This window comes from Chelonus insularis, unplaced genomic scaffold, assembly GCF_013357705.1.
Source record: "Chelonus insularis isolate UGA/USDA-ARS -01 unplaced genomic scaffold, ASM1335770v1 contig_10_pilon, whole genome shotgun sequence".
Classification (NCBI taxonomy): domain Eukaryota; kingdom Metazoa; phylum Arthropoda; class Insecta; order Hymenoptera; family Braconidae; genus Chelonus; species Chelonus insularis.
Genome location: NW_023276350.1, coordinates 492932 through 500274, shown reverse-complemented (window position 1 = coordinate 500274; position 7343 = coordinate 492932).

Sequence of the window (7343 nt, the reverse complement as noted above, 5' to 3'; positions counted from 1 at the left end):
ATTATTTTACTAGACTCATGAGTAGTCGTTTGATCGATGTTGGATTAATCTAATTATTTGATTGATATTTGAATATTCCTTATTCGAGCCACTCTGGCAGTATTATGGTAATTCACAGAGGAACTAATCGCGTGCTCTGTAACATTGATGATTTACATGTTATTTTATCAATTTATTGATTTGCTTAATCCGTCAAGCTGCGCGCAAGAGTCTGCGATGGATCGTTGGCGATTCGATCGTGCTTAAACATTCTGTTATTTAGCGGCTGATGCGAATTAAATTTATTGATAACTATTATTATGAATACGATGACCCATTAGAGCCGTAACATTGCAAAGTAATTAATAATTGTTGAATCCCGACATATCTCAGGATTGAAGGAATTGTTAGCCAGCGGACGGCATTCCAGAGTGCTGTATGAGTGACTTGGACTCCTTTCGAGTCCTTGGACGCGTTGCGTTGACAGTAAATTACGCTTTAAGTAAATTAAATATGCTGAATGCGTGAAACAAATTATTTGAGCGAAGTTCGAGTAATCACCAGTTGTGACACGCCCCACGAAGTCTCACGCTTGATCTTTCATTTGATTGTGAAAGCTAGCTGGTTCGGTATTTAATGAATTGTTCAAGGTTATTTATTCTAATTATAACTTTATTATTTTTGTAGATAGAACCTGATTGTCCTCCTACCTGGCACCCGGATTTATTATGAATTTTCTCAATATTAATTCGGTTTTGTTACCGTTATATAAAATATAGCAATGTACCCGAATATTAATTTTCTACTAACGATATACATTGTGTCGAGGCACAACAGTCGACGCAGTTTGACAACCACTCTCTGTCTATCGTTACACTTTTACATAATGAATAACATTTTTTAAAAAAAAAGGGAAAATGCCTCGTTAAATAAATTCGATCAAATTTATCGCATAGATCATGTTTTTCAATTTTTATAATTAACTACTACCTACCTACTACTTAAGCTATCTTGCCAGTCAATATACTTCAGCTTAAATCGTGCCTGTATTCGTCATATGTGGCTCACCCCTGAATCTGTGCCATCCCTCATACGGCCTAAATACGTGCCCCATTTCCTACTGCCCTACATCGTAGTCTGGATATGGGTACGTCGAACACGCTGAGCACGAGACGCGTTACCCACCGCCGATCAAAGCGGATAAAGTTGGTACTACGGGAGGCCAAATTCCAAGCTCTGTGCCTGGGGCTGCAAAGTCAAAATATGACATGTAGGCCTAGGTACAACTGGCCAATTAAGGTCGGACTCGTAGTGGTATGTCGTGAGGCCTCAGGCTTATTACGTGTATCCCTGTGCCTGTTTCAAAGTAAAGGTATACGCGTCCCGGGAAACGCCATCACGAAGAGAGTAGAGTTAGAACTTCCCAGAGTTATGCCCTAGTAGGCGAGGTACTCAATTTCCGTCCTTCAGACGGGAGAAGCAAGGATTTGTTTCACATAATTCATCTTCAAAAATGATCCATAAGTATATGGTATTATTTGAATTTTTTATAAAAATGACCGAAAGAAAGATATAAACGATTCATTCGCTCAATTTATTGAGTGAGAGTATGCCTATATATATTGTAGAAATCTTAGCCACGAGAGAGAAGTTTGCGTCACATAGCATTCAGATAAGACTGACGAAGAAAAGGCTAGAAATCGAATTGAAATGTGCGAAAAACAGAATTAGAGGCGTAGCTTGTTTTGTATCTCGGTAAATACTTAATGAATGAAACTGATTTTGGATTTAAATAAAAGCTAACAGTCATTATCGATTGTATATTAAAAATTATCTCATAATTTCAATCAGATATCAAGATATTTACAATTAAAAATTATATCGTGACGTCACGTGCGAACTTTTCAGTATAGAGCTGTGTGTTACTCGGCACTGTAAATGTAAGCCGCGAGAGCGTGTTAGTTTAACGAGAGGCGATAGTTGAATGGGGCAAAAAGTGCAGGTGACGTGGCACCGAGTATCTACCGCTACTCTAGATCTCTCTGAGGGCAATGTCAATTTTCTTATTCAATACCTTTCAAACTACATCCTAAACTCTAGTGAAATGTATAGAGAATTTTTGGTTCACAAATATCGTGTTATTGATGACGTATCACCAAAATCGAACCGTAATAAAAGCAAATTCGTACTACACGTCTTGTGAAGATAGTTTTTCATTTATTTTTCCATTTGAATCTCACTTATAATCGGCTGTTCAAGTTCCACTCTTCAGACATAATAAGTGATCATTTGTATAGCCTCGAACAAATAGAAAATAAATGAACAATCATTTATGGTCTCTAACTCCGCTTGGTAAAAAGAGGACCCAGATCGTTGCTTTAAGAGCTAATATCAAGGTAAAATTTTTTGGAGTGATTTTAATGTATACATAAAAAAAGTTTTTTGTATGTACAATTGTGTAGTTTTTTTTCTGAACATTTGTGGAATTGAGCATAAAAAAAATTACAATTCTTGTTTGATTTTGGATCATCATCCAATTAACAATAGACATATTCAGAGTATAAATAATAGTATTTAGTATTTATGAACAATATTCGATTGTTCATAACAACTCCATTTAATTGGTATTAATAATGTTTAGTCATTGATAACAATTTACGTCAATTAAATTTGTTATTTCGTCTTCAAGTAATCTGAAATCTCAGAATTTTGATGATTCATTTTTCATCAATTGGTGATACAAACATTTCTTTGTCAAATCTTAAATTATTTAAAAATTCCTGAACGTTCTATTCCATTTCTTATCGCTTAGTAATTTCAATATTTCAATTTTTGATTTTCTTTTTTTTTTAATACATAATTCCGGTTTGTCTATTGCTTCTCAATTCATACTTTTTACTTTTCAACTAAAATTTTCAGAGTGAATTTAAATTTATTTGGAAAATATCAGTGCTCTGCAGTGGTCTAGGTACAACCCGAAAGGTCCATACGACCAACTTCCCAGTGAAAAAAATTAAAAAACACCTCGAATAGAACCAGTTTCCATTCTTTATAACAAATGGAATTGTTATAAACGAAATGAGTGTGTTTTTATTCATTTGATATGGTTAGTTACTTCATTTCAGTAAAAGAAAAAATTATCCGTTAGAAGAATTCAAATATACCTCATACATCCTTTCTTTTATTATTTACAACAAAATTCATTGTTTTAAACGAAAAAAGTATGTTTCCATTTGTGTCATACGGTTGGTAATATTTTTTTAGTAAAAGAAAGAATTATGCGTTAACAGTACTCATATATAGAGAATGGATCCCTATTCTTTATGTTTATAACAATTTAAAACTTTCTATTTAAATATTACCATGATCAATAATCATTTGTTAGTAACAATGTTCAATTGTTATGGACACAATTCCATATTATAAACAATGATTATTGACTATTATAGTGTTTTTAATGATTTTTTCTCAATCCTGACACCAGTTTAAAATTATTTTGTTTGCTAATTTTGTTTTTTAAAATTTTTTTGTTCGATGAAATATTGTCCCACATCGATATGATTTTTTGTTCTGAAGATAATCGACCAGGAAAATCCCGAACGAACGTACGCACATACGCACATACACACAAAGACGTCCACTAAACAACGATCGTATTCGACTCTAGGGATCTTAAAACGTGGAGATATGTCAAAATTCGGGATTCGCAAAATCGAACCCATTACTATAACTTCCCATTGGGAAGTTAAATATTGCAAAAAAATATATTTTTGTCCATCACTGTGTGAGATAAAATTCATGTACGCAGCATTAAAACTAACGTCTGTAAATCCTATACGTAGATTAAAATTTACTCAACATTTATTGAAAATGACACTACGTAAGGGATACAATTATTGGTTAAAAGTAACACGATATTTACTTTTGCAAAATGAAATCAATAAATCTTTCTATTTCAAGATTTTTTATTGTAAATATATATTATAGAGTGAACAACATTAGCTTGTAAACGTACTGCAAAAAACTCATTGTGTTGTGAAGATTGTCCACTTTTCTTGTCATCTCTTCTTTCAAGTTCATCGTTCTACTTTTCTAATTTTTAAAAATTATCTAGCTAATTTTTTTGTAAAGAATTCATTTTTTTATAAAACAAAATCATCATTTTTTCAATACCCGTCTGCCCTAGTCAGGCTGAAATTCTCGGAGCTCGTATGCGGGAAGCGATCATCCTTGGTTCTCTGCGAATCTTGAGACGTTTAAATTGATAACTGGACGGATGCAGCCCCGGCTCAACCTCAAACCTTAGGGAGTCGAGTGTCTGCAGGATAATGCCGTCTGGTCCGGCCCTAGTTGGGTCGTCGCAATTTGAGACCGTTGTAGAACTACAACAAGCGACTTAGTGTGCACTCGAATTTTAGTCTGCTGACAAATTGTTATTCGGAAATGGAAATAAAAATAATTTTCATAATTCTCGTAATAATAATTTCAAAAATAATGACCATTATCCTTTCTAATCTTCTTAAAAGAACTTTTGGATAATCTAATCAAACTTTTCCAGAATAAATTTAAAGTTGGAATTGAAGACCAAAAGAGATTAAAAAAGAAATTCTTCTTCCAATATAAATGATAATAATAATCCATCAACTGATGGTTCATCAAAAAGAAAATTTCGTCGAAATTAAAAAAGAAAATTGTTGAGTTCCGTTAATTTTGTTGAGAACTCCGAATTAGATTATTATTTTAAAACTTTGTAGACCCTCTAAGGTAAAATTAATGAAATAAAATGTAATATGTTGGTTGATACAGCTGCTGATATAACTGTGGCTAATTTTTCACTTTTGAAAAGAAAAATTAGTAAATCAAATTCTTCTCATTTTTTTATCTTTACAGTTTTAGGTACTAAATTGAATTTTGATTTTCTTGAAATCGTAGAAATCAAAATTTTTAATATTCAAATTGATTTGAAAGTTGTTTTTGTCCAAATTCATGATGAAAGTATTTTTGGTATGGATTTCTTGATCAAATCATTATTTTATAAATTCACAAATTTACTTGAATACAGATTTTCCAATGATAGTAAAATTGTTTTTATTAAGGTATTTGGCTTGATATTTAGTTTTCTTAGAATTTTCTTAAAACATGGTCAAATTAATAATACTAACACTGCACATAAGTTTATTATAATTCGAAAGCTATCTGAGAATAGTTTAGTATTTACTTTAAAAAAATGAATTGGATAGTTCCATATATAAAGAGGTTTAGACAAAAATTTCAGGTTTTTCCTCTGTATAATTTTTGTAAAATAAAATGACGAAAATTAATTTTTTAACTCAATCACGGTGGTGATGATATTCTAGTCAAACGTGGCAACACCGTATCTATTGTGACGTCAATAACTTGGCCGTCGTTTTGAATTTAATAAAATATAGAAATCAAACTACTGGTTTGCTAGTAGAAAATATTTTATTTACATCAGATAGAGTTTGAGTAGATAAAAATGAAGAACAATGCGAAATACCGGTCTTCAAATATATATTTTTATTTATCTTTTTGTAAACATTGTATGATTTCTTTAATTACTGCCTTAGGTTTTGTGATAGTGGGCTTATTGTAAGTATTCGGTGTTGATAATAATGCTTTTATTGCTTCAGTTCCATTCTCCATGTAGTTTTTTTTTAAACTGTGATATGACATACCTGCTACAGCTAGTTTTTTTTATTATAGGAGACGAAATGAATTTTTTTAAATGGAGTTAGATGCTTTTACATTTCCTGGACCATTATCAGTTTTTATAATTTTGACAGCTCATTATAACCTCGGTCTCAGAAATAAATTTACACATAAGTTTTTTTAATATTTGCACGTCGTACATAACTTCATGAAAATTATTACTTAGTTTAATTGATAATAAATCATAAGCTGATGTATAAAGTTTAAAAGCACCTTCACCATTACGTTCAAGAAATCTTTTATTCAAAAACACTAGCAATCACAGAAGTCAAATATGTCAAATATGAAAACCGCGGTAACAGAGCACGTGTACTTGAGCGTTCCGTTAATGGCTGCAAACATGTTGTAGCCAGCGTCGGTAGACTTAGCACAATGATAGAGCAACTATCATTAGCTAGGGTGGAGAAGAAGAGCCGTGATTGGTTGAGCGCTAAAAGAAAAACTAGGATAATGCAAACGAGTCAACTGAGCACGAGCTGGGACGAGGGCGAGTTCAGCTGACAGGTTGCGGTTGAGTTTGACGCAACATACTCCTCGCTTATCGCAACTTCCTTGCGGTTCTCGTCCACTGGTAGAACAATGAGCTTGGTGAGGAGTGCTAGGCTGTGAGTAAATCCATCTTGTTCATACCTAAGCTGAAGAGCAGACGAGCTGAGCGCTTTCTGATGAGCTTTAACGAAAAAGATCTTTCAGGAAGGAATCAGCTCCCTTGAAGTTGGTTCCACAGTCGCTGTAGAGCACTGAGCTTGTCCCTTGACGACTGACAAAGCGTCCATAAGCTTCAATAAACGCTTCTGTGGAGTAGTCTGATACCAACACCAAGTCAACTGCTGATGTTACGAAGCAGACAAGAACAGCTATCCAGCCTTTGTATGTTTTTGCGCCTTTTCCTTTAAACGGTTAGAGCGTAACGGGACCAACATAGTCCACCCCAGTAGTGTAAAAGGGTCTAACTGGTACCACACGATCACCTGAGAGCACGTGGAGCTCTTCCTTCTAGGATCTAAAACTTTTCTCGAACATGAATGAGAGTCATTTGTGTTTCTCTATGGAGCGTTTATCGATGAGTTTGGTCAATAACAAGACGTGAAAAGTATGATTTTTCTGGAAGTATTAATGGATGAATTTCATCTTCTTCGAGCTCAGAGTTTGTAAGGCGACCACCAACGTGAAGTACTCCTTCTTAATCAGAGAAAGCTGCGAGCTTGGAGACAAAGTGTGATGATGGTAATTGAAGACCATCTCGCAGAGCTTTTAGTTCAAACGAAAAGTGAAGTCTTTGTATGATCTTCACCCAGATGAGCTGAGCATCGAGCTGTTCCTATGGAGCTGTAGGATTGTGAGCTAACGAGCAGGTGGTTTTTCTTCTGAGCAACGCGACGAAGCGTCGACAGAGAGCAGTAATGCGTGAGAGCTTGTAGAGCGATGAATATCTTGATATAAGGTCCCACAGTGGATGATCTTCTTCAGTTGGAGCTTTCACTACGTGCAATAAGACGCCTGATCTTCTTTGTGAGGAAGAGCTGAAGGTTTGAACTGTTGAGCTGACCAAGAAGAAAATGAGCCTTTAAACCAAACAGGTCCTTTCCACCAGAGCTTAAAATCAGTTAGTTGGGTTGGAGTGAGGCCACGAG